This window comes from Stegostoma tigrinum, unplaced genomic scaffold (assembly GCF_030684315.1).
Source record: "Stegostoma tigrinum isolate sSteTig4 unplaced genomic scaffold, sSteTig4.hap1 scaffold_63, whole genome shotgun sequence".
In the NCBI taxonomy this organism is placed as follows: domain Eukaryota; kingdom Metazoa; phylum Chordata; class Chondrichthyes; order Orectolobiformes; family Stegostomatidae; genus Stegostoma; species Stegostoma tigrinum.
The window spans coordinates 1,678,608-1,698,681 of record NW_026728568.1 but is presented as its reverse complement, the minus strand read 5'-3'; the positions used below and the strand labels follow the sequence as shown (position 1 = coordinate 1,698,681).

Sequence of the window (20,074 nt, the reverse complement as noted above, 5' to 3'; positions counted from 1 at the left end):
TCATGCAGACCAGCAGGAGCACTCAGCATTTGACATGTAGTGTAGGATGCACCAATCATGGGTCAGAGCTTAATTCCAGGCATACCTTAACTGAACAGAACACTGATCTTTGCTTTTAATTTATTCATCCGCCTGCTCAATTGGAGGGAACACAAACCAGTGTTCCCACTCAGGTCTCTGCTCGTATGCATGCTTTTCAGTGAGAGCCTTATCTCACCCGCTCCTCTCAATAACATTCTCTGACCGTCACTGGGCCATCACCGGCTCGACTCAGTAAAACTGACTGACTGTGTCACAGGGCCCTCACCCGCTCCTCTCGGTAACACTGACTGACTGTGTCACAGGGCCCTCACCCACTCCTCTCAGTAACACTGCCTGTCACAGGGCCCTCACCCGCTCCTCTCGGTAACACTGACTGACTGTGTCACAGGGCCCTCACCCTCTCCTCTCAGTAGCACTGCCTGTCACAGGGCCCTCACCCGCTCCTCTGTTGCATTGACTGACTGTCACAGGGCCCTCACCCGCTTCTTTCAGTAACACTGCCTGTCACAGGGCTCTCACCCGCTCCTCTCAGTAACAGTGACTGACTGTCACAGGGCTCTCACCCCCTCCTCTCAGTAACACTGCCTGTCACAGGGCCCTCACCCGCGCCTCTCAGTAACATTGACTGCCTGTCACAGGGCCTTCACTCCCTACTTTCAGTAACACTGCCTGTCACAGGGCCCTCACCCGCTCCTCTCGGTAACACTGACTGACTGTCACAGGGCTCTCACCCGCTCCTCTCAGTAACACTGCCTGTCACAGGGACCTCACCCACTCCTCTCGGTAACACTGACTGACTGTCACAGGGCTCTTACCCCCTCCTCTCAGTAACACTGCCTGTCACAGGGCTCTCACCCGCTCCTCTCAGTAACAGTGATTGACTGGACAGGGCCCTCACTCCCTACTTTCAGTAACACTGCCTGTCACAAGGACCTCACCCGCTCCTCTTGGTCACACTGACTGACTGTCACAGGGCTCTCACCCGCTCCTCTCAGTAACAGTGACTGACTGGACAGGGCCCTCACTCCCTACTTTCAGTCACACTGCCTGTCACAGGGCCTTCACCCGCTCCTCTCGGTAACACTGACTGACTGTCACAGGGCTCTTACCCTCTCCTCTCAGTAACACTGCCTGTCACAGGGCCCTCACCCGCTCCTCTCGGTAACACTGACTGACTGTCACAGTGCTCTCACCCGCTCCTCTCAGTAACAGTGACTGACTGGACAGGGCACTCACTCCCTACTTTCAGTCACACTGCCTGTCACAGGGACCTCACCCACTCCTCTCGGTAACACTGACTGACTGTCACAGGGCTCTCACCCCCTCCTCTCAGTCACACTGCCTGTCACAGGGACCTCACCCGCTCCTCTTGGTAACACTGACTGACTGTCACAGGGCTCTCACCCGCTCCTCTCAGTAACAGTGACTGACTGGACAGGGCCCTCACTCCCTACTTTCAGTAACACTGCCTGTCACAGGGCCCTCACCCGCTCCTCTCGGTAACACAGACTGACTGTCACAGGGCTCTCACCCCCTCCTCTCAGTAACACTGCCTGTCACAGGGCCCTCACCCGCTCCTTTCAGTAACATTGACTGACTGGACAGGGCCCTCATGCCCTCCTCTCGGTCACACTGACTGACTGTCACAGTGCCCTCATCCGCTCCTCTCAATTACACTGCCCATCACAGTGCCCTCACCCGCTCCTCTCAGTAACACTGCCAGTCACAGGGCCCTCACCCATTCCTCTCAGTAACACTGCCCATCACAGGGACCTTACCCGCTCTTCTCAGTAACACTGCCCGTCACAGGGCGCTCACCTGCTCCTCTCAGTAACACTGCCCATCACGGGGCCCTCACCTGCTCCTCTCAGTAACACTGCCCGTCACAGGGCGCTCACCTGCTCCTCTCAGTAACACTGCCCATCACAGGCCCCTCACCTGCTCCTCTCAGTAACCCTGCCCGTCACAGGGCGCTCACCTGCTCCTCTCAGTCACACTGCCCATCACAGGGCCCTCACCCGTTCCTCTCAGTAACACTGCCCATCACAGGGACCTTACCCGCTCCTCTCAGTAACACTGCCCATCACAGGGACCTTACCCGCTCCTCTCAGTAACACTGCCCGTCACAGGGCGCTCACCTGCTCCTCTCAGTAGCACTGCCCATCACAGGGCCCTCACCTGCTCTTCTCAGTAACACTGCCCGTCACAGGGTGCTCACCTGCTCCTCTCAGTAACACTGCCCATCACAGGGCCCTCACCCGTTCCTCTCAGTAACACTGCCCATCACAGGGACCTTACCCGCTCCTCTCAGTAACACTGCCCGTCACAGGGCCCTCACCTGCTTCTCTCAGTAACACTGCCCGTCACAGGGTGCTCACCTGCTCCTCTCAGTAACACTGCCCATCACAGGGCCCTCAACCGCCGCTCTCAGTAACACTGACTGACTACCTCAGGGCCCTCACCCGCTCCTCTCAGAATCACTGACTGACTGTCACAGGCCTCTCACTCCCTCCTCCCGGTAACACTGATTGCCCGTCACAGAGCTCTCATCCGCTGCTCTGAGTAACACTGGCTGACTGTCACAGTGCCCTTAACTTGCCCACTTATCTGAATTAGAGACAATATCAATGTGGTTGCTTTATGAAGTACAAATACTGTGAGAAATTAATGTCATAATCAAAGTGAACTTGATTAGTAAGAGATTGTGATAGACTGTCTTTATTTATTTCATATAAGTATGTTATTACTGATTTTATGACCTGAAGTCACAGCCGTATTAAATCAGCTTCCCTGCCTCTGTTCGTAACACATTGATATGAAGTATTTGGTGACGTTCAAAATTGATCCCAATGTTTCCTAATCAGATTTTTTGAAAAGTCAGTGCCAGACTTTGTGCATAACAATACCAGACACCAGGTTTATAGCTTAAACAAAAGATTTTACAATTTATTAACAATATGTATCTTTTAAAAGAAAGTTAAGCAAAAAGGTATTCTGATGAATGCCCATGACTTAAACATCATCTTCTTTGATTCTAGCCCCCATTCTAACAAAGACAGAAAGACAGACAAACAGATATAATTAAGGAATATATTAAAGGGAAAAAAATAAATCAAGTGTAACTGGCCAGCTTACTTAACCAGACTGCATGATCTTTAAAACGGAAAGCCCTGTGGATGCTGTAAATCAGGAACAAAAACAAAGCTGCTGGAAAAGCTCAGCGGGTCCAGCAGCATCTGTGAAGGAAACAAAGTAAAATTTCAGATCTGGCGACCCTTCCTCTGATCAGTTCTGAGGAAGGGTCACCAGATCTGACATCGTACCTCTTTTTTACCTTCACAGACGTTTCCAGACCTGCTGAGCTTTTCCGGAAATTTTGTTTTTGTCCATCATCTGAAATCTCACAGTCAGATGAGATAGTATCTTCAAGCTAAAATCTGAACAATCTACAGATGCTGTAAATCAGAAACAAAAACAGAAGTTGCTGTAAAAAACCAGCAGATCTGGCAGCATCTGTGGAGAGAAAACAGAGTTAACATTTTGGGTCAGATTACCCTTCCTCAGGATTCCTTATTTCTAAGTAAGTGTCACAGGATCGGAAACGTGAATTCTAACTTCTGTCCATAGATGCTGCCAGACTTGCTGAGCGTTTCCAGTAATTTCTGAGCTTCTGTCTTGGTTTCTGAAAACACTGAGCTATGCAAATACCTTTCAGTAGGCTTTGGGGGGATATTTAATTATTACTTGTAACAGAGGACCTCTTCACTTAGATTAAGTTGATAATGGGAGGACAACCAGTTGGCAATCAAACCTCTGTCCTGTAGCTTTTGCAGGGACAATCCTTCTGATTTAAAGACAGTTCAATATTGGTTTCTCTTTGTTAGTGACACATCAATCGAGTTTTCTTGGAAGAAGAATTGACCTGCAATTAACTTCCAGACCTAGCCTCAGAAACAAATATCAAATTGTTTCTTCTTTTTTCACATAAGCTGCTGCTCACAGTCCAAAGGTCACTCTCAGCTCACAGTTCACAGCTCCAAGCCAAAAATGATAATGAACTTAAGTACTAGGAGGAGTAAGACAATTCAGCTCCTCGAGCCCCGCTGTTTGATACGATTGTGGTTGATCTTATCTCTGCTGCAACTTCAGTTTCCTACCTGCTCTCCATAATTCTTGAATCCATTATGAACTCAAAAATCGTTCTATCTCCTCTTCAAATTTGCTCAATGTCACAGCCCCCCAATGCCCTCTCAGGGAGTGAATTCCAGAGATTCATGACCCTTCCAGCATAGAAATTTTTCATCAACTCTTTAAACCTTCTTCCCCTTATGCTAAACCTATGACCTCTTGTTCTATTGCCCGCATGAGGAACCATCCTTTCCATGTCAACTTTATCAATCTGCTTGAACATTTTATATCCCTCAATTAGATCCCTTCTCATCTTTCTGAACACCTGAGAATGTAGGCCGAAACTACTCTGTCTGTCTTAAGACAGGTTCTCATCTCTGGAATCATCCTGGTGAACCTCCACTGGACTGCCTCCAATACAATGACATCTCTCCTTAAGTAAGGAGACCAGAACTGTACACAGGGCTCCAGGTGTGGTCTCACTAATGCCTTGCATAGTTGCAGCAACCTTCTTTTGTATTTTTATACTCGCTTTCTTTAGCAACAAATGCCAAAATTCCATTTGCCTTCCTTAATACCTGCTGTACCTGCTTACTGGGTTTCTGTGATTCATAAAACTAAAAAAAATGAAGGTTTCAATGCTGTTAAAATGAAATCCATCCAAGTAAAATTAAAATAATGATAAGAGAACATTAATAGAAAGTGAAAACATTTTTCTCTCTCTGGAGAGCAATATTGAACAGCCTTCACATAATAATGTTATTTGTGAGCTTGGATTCTATACTGGAGGAATGCTGCGCAAGTTTTAAGTTTGATTTGTACACCTATACCGTGTGCAGTGAGAAGGACAAGAGGTGGGTTTTAATCTAATAATTTTCTGTGTTCTTCTGTTAAAAATACACATAGGCATCCGCTTGTGAGCACTTTCAGTAATTGAATACCACAGTAAAAAGAATGAAAATTTATCTCACCCTGGGATCTGAATTGTCCAGTATCATCATCAACTGGGATCATAACACTTGTCATTTCAAAGGCCAAACCTGATATTACCACTCGATTCCTCAACTAAAATGGAATTTGATTCATTCAATGTCAAACATCAATGACCTTGATAGTGTGTAGTAAATTACAAAGTGAAACAAAATAGCCCTTCACCATTTTTCTTGTAAAGCAAATCCATCGTATTCAATTGTTGTAGTGGTATAAAACACCAGTAAGTCACACATTGCAAAGTCCTCCTGAATGTGAGCCAGACATTTACATAGATCTGTGGTTAACCTCAAGAGGCAACCCAATCTTGTATTTGTTTCCTGTTTATGACTTTTTAGGCCACTTTTCTGACAAGAAAGACTTCACCAGTCTCCTTAAACAGCTGAGATCAGACTAAATACAAAGCTCTATTTTGTCCATAACCTACCCTTGATCAATGCTAAAGAAGATAACGCTAGCATTTAAATAAAATTGTATTTATAGAATCATAGAGTGACACAACACGAAACAGACCTTTCAGTCCAACTAGTCCTTGCTGACCATAATCCCAAACTAAAGTAGTCCTGCCTGCCTCCTGCACTCGGCCATATCCCTCCAAACATTTCTTATTCATGTACTTATCTGGATGTCTTTTAAATAGTGAAACTGTACCCACATTCACCAATTCCTCTGGAAGTTCATTCCACATATGAACAATCCAACAACATGGCCCACTATCACTCGTATCCTTACATACAGATAAGGAAGGACACCACTTTGATTGGGACAACACATCCATCCTAGGACAAGCCAAACAGAAACATGCACGGGAATTCCTAGAAGCACGGCATTCCAACCGGAATTCCATCAACAAACACATTGATTTGGAGCCAATCTACCATCCCCTGAGAAAAAGAACAGGAAATGACATCACCAACCCAAGGAAACCTAACCAGATAAATAGAAAGCGGGACATAACACCAGCGCTTCGTCGGAGGCTCACTGATGATGTTACCTAGAATGGTGACGAAACGTCTGAAAACGAATCTTCCAGCTCAGCGAGCAAACTCACATCCAGAACCTCAACCTGAGCTACAAAGCTTCTCAAAACTCATTAGAACAATCCTCTGTGTAAAAAGATTGCCCCTCATTTCCTTTTTAAATCTTTCTCCTCTCATCTTAAAAATATGCCCCCTAGTTTTGAAATCCTCCACAGTAGGGAAAAGACATTTGGCGTTCACCTTATCTAGATCCCTCATTATTTTATAAACATTCATCGGGTGACCCCTCAACCTCCTATGTTCCAGTGAAAAAAGCCCCAGTCTATTCTCACCTTAAATCTCAAACCATCCATTTCTGGCAACATCCTGGTCAATCTTTTCTGAACCCTCTCCAGCTTAATAATATACTTCCTTGAACACTGACCAGAATTGGACACAACAGTGTAGAAGAGGCCTCACTAATATCCTGTACAACTTCAACATGGCATTCCAACTCTTCTCCTCAAAGGTCTGAGTAATGAAACACCTTCCTAACTACCGAAAGAACTACAGATGCTGTAAATTATGAACAAAAACAAAGTTGCTGTAAAAGCTCAGGAAGTCGGGCAGCATCTTTGAAGGAAAAAACAAAGTTAACGTTTCAGGTCCGGTGACCTTTCCTTAAAACTGGCATTTCCCCTCTTCGCTGTCGACTGTACTACCGATTTTGGTATCATCTGCAAGCTTACTAACCAGGCCTTCTATATTCTCATCTAAATCATTTATATAAATGACAACCAAAAGCAGACCCAGCAATGATCCCTGTGGAACACTGCTGGCAACAGGTCTCCATGATGGAAAACTTCCTTGCATCACCACTCTCCATCTCCTGCCTTTTATCCAATTTTGTTTAGTTTCTACTCAATTAATATTCCAGTAATAAACATGCCTGATGAGTGGCGGAATGGTAACCGCACCCAAAGTGTTAACGCTGCTTTTTTTTCCCCATCACAGATGTTGCCAGACTTGGTGAGCTATTCCAGCAACTTTGTTTTAGTTCCTGATGAGCTGCGACTTTGTACTTGACTGACTTCCAACATCAAAAGTTCTAAATGTTGGAAGAGATTGGTTAACCTTGACTTCCTAGCTTGAAAATGTGCCTTTTATGCAAAGAAACTGTACTCTGGGACAGTGGTTTTGCAGATTTACCTGCAGGCCCAGCTGTGAATCAGAGTTGAAGAAGTTGCATGCACTGATGAATAGGCAGCTGTTTAGCCTCTGGATGGAATCCTGTGGAAGCGACGAGGGTCTAGGCCATTGACTCGAGAACTGATGAGGGAACGGCTTGCCCCAACCATCTTCCCTTCAGGGGAACACCAGCCTCAGGTCGCTGCCCTCAAGGGGTATGTCATCCTGACCTTGCTCCTCTCATGCGTCGGCAGCTACATCTTTCTCCCCTCTGGCACTTAATAGACCGGCGGCCGATCTGGTGCGATTTCATTCGCCATGAGCTGTTGGCTAACCAGAACCCAGCAGGTGTACTGAGCAGCAGTGTCACTTGGGAGGTGATGATCTCTGTTACCATGGCAACCAACCTACGATTATTGCTAGATCTCGGGCCAGGATTGAGTGAACCACCATTAGCACGCCGCTTCCCCTTCTTGATGTTGCACATTGAATGCCTTTGAAGGCCTGTTACATTTCTTAATGGTGACACCCCTGCCCACTGTTGAGTCAATACCAGTTGTTGTGGGATGATGTATGTGTGCGTCAGTTGCTCAGTTAGGGACTTTAACTCGCAACGAAGTTGGGAAGTTATGTAGAAGTCTTCTCACCATGGATTTAATCTGGCTCTAAGCAGAATTGTAGGTGGTACCATCCTTCTACCTGATTAAATGTCCTCTATTTCCAAACTTGCCACAACAGAAAGTACAAAATACCGCTGTTTTTGTTCTCAATTCATGGTTTAATTTTGCAATCAGTGTCGGAAGCAGCAGATTAGTTCAGTCCTTGTGAAATTGAAGGCAATGCAACAATTTAATTGGTCACTTTTTAACATGGTAGGTTCTCAAACTGAGGAAATGGTGAATGTTGTTGATCTTTAATGCAATATAATGGAGGAGAGAAAAATCTGGACTACAAAACCCACAGGAAGAAAATTATAATCTGTCAGTGCTGCCTCCATGAGAACAATGCCAAGTAAATACCCGTCCCCATATCGAACAATAGAAGTTTCCTGCATATCAGAACATACCCATTGAGTGGGGAACTGACGAATAATGCAGGAGCACCATCGGATTGAAATACTTTTATTCTAAGGATTTCAGAACATGCTGGGATTTTTATTGCAAGCAATACTTGTGATGGAATATTCTTTTAATGTCAAAGTGCTGCAACAGTTTGGAAGAACCGATATTAAATGGATATTATTGCAGATAATATATGTGAATGAAATAAAATTGTTTGCTTAAAGTATTTTGTAATTGGAATTGAATGTCACATTTTTGTATCTTAGTTGTCTTCTGTTTCTTATTTTTATAGAGCAGGTATTGTCCTGGTCACTTGTAATGCTGCCAATTCAAGATTAACTACATGGATGGTCTCTATCAGTTGCTGAATCCCCGATGTCAGTTTGTAATCCTGAATCCAATATTGTCACTTCATCTTTCAGTTCTGTTTATAATCAAAGTTTGAGATCAACAGCTTTCATTTTACTATCTGGAAGTCAATTAGTGCAGATTTTGTTTGTAAACCAGCGTTCTGTATGTAAAACTGCCTTGTTTAATTAGATTAGTTAGTTGAGATTCATTTTAGTGAAATGAATCCTAACTAAGCTTCATCTCTTCCTCATTCTGAACACATGCTATGTCACGCAATGGCTATTCAATTTTGCATTGGTGCCAGTTCAAACCATGTGTATTCCAACTACGCATTGATACAGATGAAATAGTACCATTTCCTTGTTCGTACCATTCTCACCATACAGTGTTTCAGCATTTCATTACGTTTCTGTGTACAGTTCTGAACCAGTCCCCTTGCCCCTGAGCTTGCCAAATGTCTCAATGTTGTCATGACATTGTCAAAGAATTCATTTCTTGGTAGATTCAGAGATAAATTAATGTAAACTAGTATGTGTTAATGCCTCTGCTGTAATCGGGCGAAACACTCAGGCCATTGTCTTAATTTTTCTCTCTTGTATTTTTTTGAAATGTTGACCATGCCATTTGCTCCATTTACTGGGATTGGACTTGTTACAGAAGTGCTGAACGTCAACTTGCCAAATACAATTGGCTAAAAAGTCTGAGGCCCATCAGTCTCTTGAAACACTTTTGCTGTGCAATCAACATTCCAACATTAATTGACAATGAAAAATTGCATACGTGCTTCAGAAGATTCGATTTGAAACAGAGATTTGTGAATATGAATGGAGCTATATATGTCTCCATCTCGGGCACCAACCTCAAGTCCACCTGGACTATCTCCAACACCTCCCTCACCTTCCTGGACCCCTCTATCTCCATCTCAGGCAACCACCTAGAAACCGATATGCATTTCAAGCCCACCGACTCCCACAGCGACCCAGGATACACCTCCTCCCACCCACCTCCTGCTAAAATTCTATCCCCTATTCCCAATTCCTTTGCCTTCGCCGCATCTGCTCCCAGGATGAGGCATTCCATTCCCGTACACCTCAGATGTCCTCGTTTTTCAAGGAGCGCAACTCCTCCCCACCCCCCCAACCCCCCGCAGTGGTGAAGAACGCCCTTGACCGTGTCTCCCTCATTTCCTGCAACTCATCCCTCACACCCTGCCCCTGCAATAACCACCAAAAGAGAACCCCTCATCCTCACATACCACCCTACCAACCTCTGGAGACAACGCATCATCCTCCAACACTTCCACCATCTGCAATCTGACCTCACCACCAAAGACATTTTTCCTCCGACCCTTGTCTACTTTCTGGAGAGACCACTCTCTCCGTGACTCCCTTGTCCGCTGCACACTCCCTTCCAACCCCACCACACCCGGCATTTTCCCTGCAACCACAGGAAGTGCAACATGTACCCCCATACCTCCTCCCTCACCCCCATCCAGGCCCCAAGAAGACTTTCCACATCAAGCAGATGTTCAACTGCACATCTACCAATGTGGTATACTGCATCCGCTGGACCCGTTGTGGCCTCCTCAACATCGTGGAAACCAAGGAGAGACTTAGGTGTTCTGCAAAGCAGTCCCTATGCTCGGTTCACAATAAACAACTGCGCCTCCCAGTCGCGAACAATTTCAACTTCCCCTCCTATTCCTTAGACGACATGTCCATCCTGGGCTTCCTGCAGTGCCACAACAATGCCACCTGAAGGTTGCAGGAACAGCAACTCATATTCTGCTCGGGAACCCTGCAGCCCAAAGGTATCAATGTGGATTTCACAAGCTTCAAAATCTCCCCTCCCCCTACTGCATCCCAGAACCAGCCCAACTCGTCCCCGCCTCCCTCACCTGTTCTTCCTCTCACTTATCCCTTCCTCCCACCTCAAGCCACACCCCCATTTCCTACCTACCAACCTCACCTCTTGACCTGTCCATCCTCCCCGGACTGACCTGTCCCCTCCCTACCTCCCCAACCTACACTCACCTCTACTAGCTCAATCCCACCTCTTTAACTTGTCTGTCTCCTCTCCAACTATCTTCTCCTCTATCCATCTTCGATCCGCCTCCCCCTCTCTCCCTATTTATTTCAGAGGCCTCTCCCCCTCACCCTCCCCCTTTTCTGATGAAGAGTCTAGGCCGAACATGGAAGCTTTTGTGCTCCTAAGATGCTGCTTGGCCTGCTGTGTTCATTCAGCTGCTCACTTTGTTATCCCTACATCTCTTAACAACCTCATTAAGTGAGTTCTTGAGTTAACTATGCAGGGTAGACTTAGAGTTTATCATTCTAACTTGCCAGCCCTGAAAGATGAAAGTTGGTTTATGTTGGATGCTTGTTTCATAGCTACGAAAGATATCCTGAACGGATTTTTCATGTCTTTTGTTGAGAACTTTACCCATTTAGTCACTCTAATCCTTTTCCTTTTTTAAAGTTTCCTTGGTAGTCATAAATTTTTAATGAATAAAATCTTTAGTCTTATACTAGATATTCCCAATTTCAGGAGAAAGTCCAGAGAGACCTTTTAAAGGAAAGGGTTTTAGAAAGAAAACCGAAGTTCCATTGATCAAAGTCATGAATAGTTGATAAATTATTTGCACTTCATATTTCCAGAACCTACCCTGGAAGACAGAGCCCAGAGAATTGCCAAAGCTGTCCGCAAACAGTCAATAGAAGTGAAGGAAAATTGGGAGCAATTGAAAACCCGTGCGAGCAACTGGCAGAAACAGGTGGAAAAGGCGTTGGAGAAACTTCAAGAACTGCAGAAAGCTCTGGATGATCTTGAGGCTCATGTGATAACAGCTGAGGGGGTCCACACTGATCAGCAACCTGTGGGTGACCTGCTTATTGACTCATTGCAGGGTCACATTGATAAAACCACAGTAAGTGCAATTACATTACACTTCACCTATGAACAGATGTAACCACAATGTTGTATCGAGACGATCAGTAATATGAGTACTTCAGTGATATTGATTGAATGGTTGTTAACTTAATTTGCAAATTAAAACTTAGTTGAGCATGCCTTCTGATGATATCACATCGTTAATATTAGTATAGTTGAGGATTCTATTAGTCAGTGACATCAGCTGAGTTATCTACTTGTTGCCAAGTTATCGTGATTAAAGGAAAAGTCTTACCACGCCATTTGGCGACTCCTTAGAGAGAGACAACTGGTTATGATTTAACCAGAAGATTACCATGCCTCAGGCAAGTAGAGGGTTTGAGGCGAAGATCATTTGTGGTAAGCTCACTGGTGTGGCAATTGAGCACTCTCTTGCAGGGGATCACTCTGCATCACAAACCAACCGTTCAGTCAACTGAATTTGAATAGAGTTTAGGATTGGAGAGCAATCCATGCATTTGTATTTTTTTTAATGAATGTTTCTCACTGGCAAACCTTTTAAAAGCCAGCTCAGCCATACAGGCTAGATCAGTTCTTGATCTCAGCTGAATTTTTTGATCTCGGGTGAGTCAGCGTTAGGAGTTCAGTGATTGGAATGAATTCACATGAAGTTAGCGAGAGGGATACTACACGTGAATAGATCAATGTTTTGAAAAGAGGATGAGATATGAGCAAAAGTTTAACTGATGTGGAAGACCAGCCAAAATCATCATCAACGGTGGAGCAGGCTTGAGCGGCCACGCAACATTGAGCTGCCGCTATTTGACTTGTTCTGTGAAGAGGAAGGAAAATGGTCAAAGTGTCAAAAATGCTGAAGACCTCATCATTCTACAACCTCAAAATTTGATTGTGTTCAGTATATTATCACTACTGGTACCCCTAAATCCTGGTCTATCATCTCAGCAACTCTACTCTGCCCAAAAGCTGGTTACTTGTGACATTTTTGAAGGATCTTCCCAAGTCTGAAAATCATTTTTGTGTTTGTAGAATCAGAGTTGGCGTGTGGAAGGAGGTCTTCTGGCATATCATAGCTCTTTGAAATAACTCCCCAATTTGTCCCCCTCTGCTGTGCAATGACTTCAACCACTTATATAATCTCTTTAATGGATGGAAACTTTTGAAGGCATCCGGAATGAGTATTAACGATCCCAGAATACAACTGAGCCTTATTAAGTTCTTAGTTCTGATGATCAAGAGCTTGATCAAAGAGGATTGTTTTAAAAAGTGCCTTAAAACAGGAAAGGTACAGAGGCTAAGAGGTGGAGGAAGTCTCTTGTTGGGTTTGAAGCCTACAAAATTAAATGTTTGGCAACCAAACATATCCTGAAGTATGGTCGGACTGGTGGAGATTATCCAAATAGCGATAGGCCATTTAAAATCAAGAGTGGGCAAGAGGACATAATTAGACGAGTGCAGATACCCTGAAGTATGGTCGGACTGGTGGAGATTATCCAAATAACGATAGGCATAGCCAAGGAACAATTTGGAAACAAAAATGAGAATTTAATAAAATTACTGTTAATACTATCAGTTAGGTAGAAAGGACAGAGAATAGGATTTGGTTCAAGATGAGTCTCAGGCAGTGGAGTTTTGACGACCTCAAGTGTTCAATGGGCAAATGTGGGACTCTAGCAGGGAATGCATTGGAATTGTCAGGTCCGGAAGTGAAGTAGTTTCAGTTGAAGGTTTCACTGCTAATGAGCCAAGACAAGAGACAGCTTTAGGGATTGCATGAATGTGTGGTCGGACGTTCATCGTGGGATAAACAAGATGCCAAGGTTGTGCTGAGACAAGCGTAACATTACATTGTTGCCAAGGAGGAGTAATGCACTCAGTAGGTCGTGAATAGAGATTGGTGTGGGGACCACAAACAGTGGTCTTCCCAGTTTTAAATTGTTGTCTCTACAGAGTTCCGCAACTTTATGTTCTGTTCAAAAGGCTTCACTGACAAGGAAACAGAAGTTAGCCATTTGTTTACTTGTCAATATATCTTGATTTTTCCACCATGTTCTCCAATTATTTCCAAAACCTGTGCAGTGTACTAAGTGAACCATTCAAACCTTAAAAGGAAATGTTAAAGTTGTGGAATATAAAGTTAAATTTATTTTCTTGAAAATTTAAATAAATTACATGAGGGTTTGACCAAGACTGAAAGGAATTAGATGGGACACCAGATGAATAAAACAAGCAGTAGTAAGGTGGTATTAGCTGGATGTTCCTGAAGAAAGAGAACGCAGCCAACCTTTCTTCCATAAGGGGGATTAATTGTGTGGTGTCAGACACAGTTGATTAAATCATTCCTTCTGCCTTTACTGCCTGACTGTACTATGGTTGTAATATTTACTTTTTTAAAGGCTCAAGGTTAGACATACTTGTCATTTTATAAATTTTAAGAAGTTGGCTTATTGTCAAGTCACGGTAGGATTGAAAACACATTCTATAAGTGTTTGAAGTCAGAAGTCACATGACACCAGCTGAGAGTCCAACAGGTTCATTTGAAATCACACAAGCTTTTGGAGTGCAGCCCCTTCATCAGGTGCAGTTAGTGAGGTGACCACAGCTTATAAGCAGAGAGATCAAAAGATCATAGAATTGGCGTGAGTGGAGTGTCAGGTAATAACTCTATACAGGTGACCAAGCGTGTCAGAGGCAAGCAAAGTGTTTATAAAGTCAATGTCAGTGCTGTGCTGTCATGATAATCAGGCAGCGCAACAGGAATGTACAAAAGGTGACATCTCAGGTCAGACTCTGACTTGTAGTTTCGAGGCTTGTGTTCAGAATCTGTCTTAGAGTTTTAACCTTTATTTCAAAAGCAAGAATTTGTAAGATGCCACACTGACTGACTGTAACTACAAGTTGTGTGCTTCTTCAACAAAATATCTGCAAATAAACAAACATCCTGGATGAAGACTTATTATCTGACACTCCACTCACACCAGTTGTCTGCTGTTTTGATCTGTCTGCTTATAAATTGTGTGCCTGTGTGTTTTCCTCTCTGACCGTACCTGATGAAGGGACTGCACTCCAAAAGCTTGTGTGATTTCAAATAAACCTGTCAGATTATAACTTGATGCCATGTGACTTCTGACTTTGTCTATCCTAGTCCAACACCAGCACCTCCACATTATAAATATTTGGAACCAAGTCAGTGCAACAGGTATACGTTGAACATTTGACTTCGGAAGGATGCCTAGTGCTGAAAAATTCATTAATAACAAAGGATTTCTCCATTATGCCATCTATCGTAACATGCTGCGTCTCACAGTCATAATGAAAGGATGCCCACTTTAATTCAGCAGCGCCAACAACAGTTATGGATATTTTTAGCATGGGAGGAGGCCATTCAACCACTTTATCTGTACCAGCTCTCTCCCAGAGCAACAAAATTAATCCTTTTCTTGAACTCGTTCCACATATTTCACAGGATTGAAATATATAGGTACATAGTTAAGAGATTTTAACATCAAGTGAGCAGTTCTCGCACTACACCTTGTCACTAAAAATTGAAAACGTGACTTACAAAGAGTGAGTCTTTATTTTGTTCTGTTGTGATGATGAAGAAGATGCAAGTCCAAGTGCTGGAACTGGCCTCTTGAACTTAGAAATTTTTAAATGTGTATAAAATGAATTCCGTGTGCATCTACGAAAAGCAGTTTTATGGAAGGAAAAGGTACCAAAGAAGATTTGGTGTATTGTACTTTATCCTATTATACTCCAACCTGTGAAAACAGAACTCTACTTTCCTGTGCCTCCCAAATCCCGAGTCTGTCCCTGCCCCCATTGACCATGAGGACACGGCCGGAGACCCCAACCGATGATGTCACATTCGCCTCCGCCGGCCACACCACTTCCGGGACCGCTGCTGCAGTCACCGCCTCCACTTCCAGTTACAACACCACACACACCACCCTCGCCGCAGCTGCTGCCGCCCACCCCGATACTCCAACCGCCGACGGAACCCCGCCCACGGCCGACGCCGACGGAACCCCGCCCACGGCCGACGACCTCATCGCTCCGCCCACAACCTTCACAGCCAGCAACCCCAGTGAAGACAGTCACATTGAACCCTGCCGCATGTTCACCATCCCCCCAGACCTCCCACTAACTGAGGACGAACGGTTAGTCCTTAGTAAGAGGTCTCCTTTGTCCCTCTACAACCACACATCAACGAATACCAGTCACGATTGGACATAGAACAGTTTATCCGCCGCCTTCGCCTCCACGCGTACTTCTTCAACCGGGAACCTAACCCTCCCTCCACTAACCCCTTCACCCGCTCCCAACACAAGTCCTCCTCCTGGACACCACCCCCAGGCCTCCTACCTTCCCTCGACCTCTTCATCTCTAACTGCCGTCGAGACATTAAACCGCCTCAATCTCTCCACCCCTCTCACCCACTCCAACCTCTCCCCCGCAGAACGGCCGGCCCTCCGCTCCAACCCCAACCTCACCATCAAACCCGCAGACAAGGGTGGCGCAGTGGTAGTATGGCGCACTGACCTCTACATCGCCGAGGCCAAACGCCAACTCTCCGACATCACCTCCTACCGCCCCCTCGATCATGACCCCACACCCGAGCACCAAACCATCATCTCCACACCATTCATGACCTCATCACCTCAGGGGACCTCCAACCCACAGCCTCCCACCTCATTGTTCTCAACCCCGCACGGCCCGTTTCTATCTCCCTCCCAAAATCCACAAACCTGCCTGCCCTGGTCGACCCATTGTCTTAGCCTGCTCCTGCCCCACTGAACTCATCTCCACCTATCTGGACTCCATTTTCTCCCCTTTGGTCCAGGAACTCCCTACCTAAGTCCGTGACACCACCCACGCCCTCCACCTCCTCCAGGACGTCCAATTCCCTGGCCCCCAACACCACAGTTAATCAATGCGGTAGGGTTTCAAAACTAACGGACTTACCTAGGGCCGAATGTTGTGGATGTGAAAATAAGTAGACTTTGTGACATCAGGCCTGTGTGGTCAGAATTTAAACTCTGGGTCAAAATAACAAAGGGTGCAACGAAAACCGGTAGCTAGCAAGCAGACCTCCTTTCAAGGACCAAAGATAATGGCTTCGTTCTGTTCAAGATTTAATAGATGGAAACTATCCGGTTATGTGGAGACAGTGGAAGAAATGAATGAGGGGGTGGATAGATCTGGGCATTGCCACCATGTATGTGGAAAGTGCAGTGCTTTCACATGATATTGCTCTGGGGCAGTGTTCAGATGAGAAAAGGAGTGGGATTTTACTGATTTGGCCAGACCTAAGTGATTCACACCCACAGCCATGCTGTCAAAGATTTGTGGAAGCCAGCAAAACTGAACTTGACTGTTTGCAGTAAATGTACAGCATTTCAGATGTCACTTGATCCTGCAGATTGACTCCCTAGAATCTGCTTGTCAAATGATTTATATGGCTAAAAGGTTCAAGTATGATTTTGTGCTGTGGAACTCATCTCGAACCGAAACTCGCCAGTTTTTATATCAAGATCTGGAGAAAGTATTAGTTTTTTGAAGATGTTCTGATACAGAGATAGACTAATAGTTTCCTGAGAAATCGTGGGGCATTGGCCAGGAAGTTAAACAAACAGTGGGGAATAAAACAAACTTGACCTGAATCCTATGTTAAGTATATAATGGATTTGTTCCACAGTGAGGATATCAAAAGATATTCTAATTTTTAAGATGAGACACTCAGGATAATTTGGGTAGGATGCACTTCTTGAAGGGACCGGAAAGGTACAGAATTATCCCTAAGATGTGAAAAATTTGAAATGAAGACCAAACCTTTTGAGGCTGGGGTGGGGAAGAAATGAAGGTCCAATTTTGCTCATTCAACCTCTCCCATTGACCAAATGCATTTGTAGTGTCTGTAAGGTTGGTGACGGCACTTAAATGAAGAAAAATCAACATGGACATGCTGTACATAACCATGAACAATCAATCTCTTGGCAAGGATAATGTGACAGGGCATTTGAAAAGCCAGGTTATTGTAATTTGAATTAAGAGATCAGGCTGTAGAACTTGAGATCAATCTCAGAATAAAATGTAACAACAGCGATAGATGAGGAACCTCTTCACTCACAGAGAGGTGAACTTTGTAATTCTGTACTCCAGAAAATGTGGAGCCTCAGCCAAGAAGTATGCTCAGGACGGGGATTGACATGCTGGGGTAGTCAGTGAAGCACTATTAATGTCACAGGATTAGTAATCCGGAGGCCTGGGACAATGCTGTAGAGTATAGTCTTAAGTTCCACTGTAACAGCTGATGGAATTTGAATTCAGTTCAATATAATTTTGGGGGTAGGTGGGAATGTGGAGCCGAGATTGCAGTCAAGTCAGCCACGACCTTCTTAAATGGTGAAGCAGGCTTGATGGGGCCAGTTATCCAACACATGCTCAAATTGATATAATCATAAACAAAGCTGGTCTCAGTGATGGTTACACTGTCACTGTTACACTATTCACCGTTATAAAAACTTGACTCATTCACTGATGTTCTTTAAGAAAGGAGCTCTGCCATTCTTATTTGATCTCACCTCCATATGACTCCAGATCCACAATAATGTGGTTGACACTTAACTGCACTCTGAAATAGTCAAACAATTTGGAGGAACTAGGGATGGGCAGCAAATACTGTCCTTGCTACTCCTGCTCCTTGTTGCTATGACCCTATATGCTCTAACATATTAACCAATTTCCTCTTTGAATCCATTTGAGGAGCAGTGTATATTTTGTATCGCTTGGTGATTCTCCAAGTATCTGATGGATTTTGCATAGTTCCTTCTACCTTCTAAATGTGAGCTCCTTCCAGTGTTTAACCTTTAAGGTAGGCAATCGTTCTCGAACCTTTTTGATTGAATGCTTTCATATTAATAGCAATCACTAACCTATCTATTATTAATTGCATATTCATAAGACCAAGGGCTACATGTAAAGAAGTGTTCTAATCATCTTTTTAAAAAGCTACTTCCTGACGGTTATCATGGAAATGAGATTAGATTCCCTACAGTATGGAAACAGGCACTTCAGCCCATCCCCCTATCACCGACACACACCCCTGAACACTCTGGGCAATTTAGCATGGCCACTCCCCCTAGTCAGCACATCTTTGGACTGTGGGAGGAAACCGGAGCACCCGGAGGAAACCCACGCAGACACGGGGAGAATGTGCAAACTCCACACAGAGAGTTACCTGAGGCTGGAATCGAACCCGGGTACTTGGTGCTGTGAGGCTGCAGTGCTAACCACTGAGTCACTGTGCTGCCCCGATGTGTGTATTTGCTTCTAACTGTGATATCTGTCAGTCCCTGGACTGGTGTTTGATAAGGGCACTCATAATGTATATCCACTTTATGCAAATGCTCTTCTATTGTTCGCCTGATAAATCAAGAAAAGGGCTGGATCCTTTTGTATATTTTTAACATCACATATTCATGATTTACATTTCGTTGAGCGTTTCAAATTGCAGTAATTAAACATTCATGACAGATAAAAGCATTCCAGAATTGTTCCGACTTGATGATAAATAGTGAATATCTGTTCTTGACTGCAGCTTTCCAGCCTATCAGTGCAGAGAGGCATTGCTTAGCAAGGTTGGATGAGGAATATTACTGTTCCAATTAGTTACATTTAATTTATCACCATTGAAGCTCGCGTTAGTTAGTGTGCTTTTTTCCAATATATTTAATCTCAAGTTATGACAGATGATTTGATTTGTAGATCTCAAATTACCTCTCTACTGTAGAACCCAGTTTTGAAACAATTGATATGAGGCACTTATTGTACTGTCACTGATGCTGTCATTATACTACCAGAGTATGGCTGTAATGCTGAATTACTTTAGCCTGCCTTCATGAAGCAGTGCAATCTTTCCGAGATAAGGATGAGGGGAAGGTGCATATAAAAGATTGATTTATAAAATTGAGATTCATGGAATATATAGGTCACTATCAAATTTGGTTAAAAAAGATGGCTGAAGGACAGAAGCAGCAAGTTATGGTAAATAGATGAGAACATCGCTATTAGCAGTTTGCCAAGTATGAGGACACTGATTTTTGGAGATAGATGCACGATTTGAATTTGGGAATATGGCATACAGAAGGCCCTTCAGCCAATCAAGTCTGCGCTAATCCCACTTTGCAGCACTTGGAGAATAACCTTTAATTTCACGTGCTCATCCCAGTACCTTGTTAAAAGTTGTGAGCTCTCTTGTCTCAACTACCCTTCTGGGTAGTGCATTCCAGATTACCACCACCCTCTGGGTAAAAATATTTTTCCTCAAATCCCCTCTACATCTCCTGCCCTTCACCTCATAATTGTGTCTCCTTGTCATTGACCCTTCAACTAAGGATACGGCTGCTTCCTAACCTTGCCCCTCCTCATCTTCTGCACCTCAGTCAC

At 44.3% G+C, this 20,074-nt stretch overlaps 2 long non-coding RNA genes across 2 annotated transcripts in view; both read left to right on the top strand.

Moving 5' to 3' along the window:
• Positions 1-11,593, top strand: part of LOC132209037 (uncharacterized) — a 69,163-nt gene extending 57,570 nt beyond the window's left edge. The window contains exon 4 of the long non-coding RNA XR_009445105.1: positions 11,377-11,593. This is a non-coding gene — a long non-coding RNA (uncharacterized LOC132209037). The remainder of the gene's footprint in view (positions 1-11,376) is intronic.
• Positions 1-20,074, top strand: part of LOC132209040 (uncharacterized) — a 433,067-nt gene that overhangs the window by 355,220 nt on the left and 57,773 nt on the right. The window lies entirely within an intron of this gene.